Consider the following 2755-nt stretch of genomic DNA (forward strand, 5'->3'; position numbering starts at 1 on the left):
CATATTCTTTTTCCTTTTCTTCCTGTCTTGCAAAATCTTAGTTTTAAACCCTCAGTCTCATGTTTATGACCAAGTTCAACACTTTCTGCTCTAGCCTCGCCCTAGATCTGACATCAGCATGCTCATCTCCTTCTGTTTCTCCTTCCTGTTGTTACTTTAGGATATTACAATTTTTCATATTTCATTGATTATTAAATATTTCATTTTTTTTTGTTCTTACAGGGAGAGAGAACCTACGATTCAAAGAAATGTTGCTACACATGTAAGTTAATCTCTCTATACAGAGAATATCTAAGTGGTTGAAAAAGTAGTATTTCGGTAAGATAGAATGACAGATCATTAATAGAAGGTTTACGAGTCATGTTAAAATATAGAAATCAGGGTCAAAAATACAAGCTGCCAACTGATATGCTTGCAAAGGGTGTTAGTTACTTATTGATAGTAGTAGCTTTTCTTGTAAAATTTGTTTTGATTCTGATGTAAGAAACCAGACTACATTTCTGTCCTAACACCCAAGGTCTGACTTGTAGATTTGGGTATTAGAACACAAGATTATGTAATAGGCAACGGAAAATGTCCCATCATCTCCTCTGCTCTTGCTGGCCCCTCTCTCTTTCGTTTACTTTATCACTTCCTTTCTGCTTAACCTCTAATATAATCATAGCAACAATAAGACAATAGCTATCTGTAACACAGATCTTAAAAGGTCTTATTAATAAAAAGAACCTGGAGCCAGGTTGGAGTAAAAGCTGAAAGATCAGAGAAATAGAACAAGCCAGCCACGTTTGTACCTCTATGAATTCTTCATCCTCAAGAGAGACACTTCCTGTTTACTCACACCTTGTATACTTTTCTGTGTCCTGACATCTTCCTTCCTTCCTAGTGCTGGATTAAAGGCATGTGGCACCACACCTGGCTCTGTTCCCAGTGTGGCTTTGAACTAATAGAGGTCTGGATGGATCTCTGCCTCCTGAATGCTAGGATTAAAGTCATGCGCTACCACTGCCTGACCTCTATGTTTAATATAGTGACTGGCTTTGTCCTCTGATCCCCGGATAAGTTTTAATTGGGGTACACAATATATCACCACATCTACCCAAGTCTTAGCCAGATTCACAGCCAGGGATGAGATAGTTGTTTCCCTTAATAACCTGGCCAAGTAGTTGATGTGCCTCTTCTCTTTGGATCTTAAGATAATGTATGCCTAATGATAGTTAAGATGTTAAATCTTACTTCCTTTGTATGTTACATGCTTTGCTTTAGGTAAGAGTGACTGTAGAACTTCTCCTGTGAATGTGACCGTTAGGTATAACGGTTGTAGGAAGAAAGTTGAGATGGCAAGATGTATAGGAGAATGCAAAAGGACTCTCAAGTAAGTTTCCCTTTGAATGTGTTTTGTGCATTAACTTAGTGCTTATAGAAAAAAAATCAAGCAACATTACATAGCAGAGTTAGACCTGAAAGAATGCTCTGATTAAGACACAATGGAAAAATATATAGAACACTAAGACCTGAGGACTATAATAATCAATTTAGAGATCAGTTATTCTGAGATCATTTCCTAAACATTCTTAACATATTTATGATAAATGCATTCATTTCCTGTAGTGACTGTAGAGGGTCCTTACTCAAAGAACTACATTGCCCATCATTTTAAAGTTGAATTTTAGAATGGTATTATATGTTTTCCTTAATATACAATTTTACATATCGATCAATTTAGTGAGAATAATTATAATTTGACATTGTTCCCATTATTCAGTGACAACTCCTTTTTAATCTCATTCTCGTTTCAAATGCCAATTGTCACTGATCTGCATCAGAGTTTATAGTTGGAAGGGAAACAAAGTCTAAAAATCACATTAAGTAAAGGCTAGTAAGCCATTTAAAAAGTCATTACAACAGAAGTATGGAATTCAAGTTATGTAATGTTTGCAAATGTTTCAAAATATTTATTATTGATTTCCTTTCTTTTAGGTACAATTATGAGACCTTCCAATTGGAGAATTCGTGTGTTTGCTGCCGTGAAGAAAACTATGAGTACAGGGACATTACACTTGATTGCTCTGATGGCAGCACCATCCCATACAGATACAGGCACACTACAACCTGCTCATGTCTGAACCAATGTGAACAGTCTGCAGCCAGTTAATACCTACCCACATTTCCTTCCCAGTTGCACCTATTTTAGAAAACAAGAAAAATAAATTAAATAGTAAGAATGGATAAACCTGAGTGTGTCTTATTCAAAAAAGTATGGCTCACGATGAAGGTGTTCTATTTTGTTGTCGGCAATGCCTGGAAAAGAAATGCAGTGGTGCAGGTACTCAGTGAGGATGTGGATTTGTTTACACCGTACGAATGTTGCAAGTTGCAGGGAACACAAGCCAGTCATGACTCCTAGTGCCCTTGGGGCAGTGTTCTGTTTCATTGCCCCCCCCCCTTCACTACTTAATGACATTCTTTTCTGTTTCCCTGTCCCAGCTGCACCCCACTTGACTGTGCACATATCCCTCTCTTGCGACACCTTGACTTCCTCATAGTTCTCAAGAGTTTCGTATCATTTCTACTCTTGCTTCTCTGAAGCATCTTTCTAGTTATTCCCACAACATTTAAAAAGCCATGATCCAGCCTTTGTGGGTAGCTTTGCTTTGTGAACTCCAACTTCTGTAACCGTGTCATGTTCCTCCTTTCATTTTATTCAGGTGTTTTAACATGTGGTATCAACATAGGCACATACACCAAGGATTCTATC

At 37.5% G+C, this 2755-nt stretch overlaps 1 long non-coding RNA gene across 1 annotated transcript; it reads left to right on the plus strand.

Annotated features, from left to right (window-relative positions):
- The first annotated feature begins 202 nt into the window (after positions 1–202).
- LOC119086348 lies at positions 203–2193 on the plus strand. The gene is made up of 3 exons (XR_005089613.1): positions 203–262; positions 1264–1372; positions 1978–2193. It is a non-coding gene; the product is annotated as an uncharacterized LOC119086348 (long non-coding RNA).
- Positions 2194–2755: the final 562 nt, after the last annotated feature.

Source organism: Peromyscus leucopus, chromosome 20 (genome assembly GCF_004664715.2).
Source record: "Peromyscus leucopus breed LL Stock chromosome 20, UCI_PerLeu_2.1, whole genome shotgun sequence".
Classification (NCBI taxonomy): Eukaryota; Metazoa; Chordata; class Mammalia; order Rodentia; family Cricetidae; genus Peromyscus; species Peromyscus leucopus.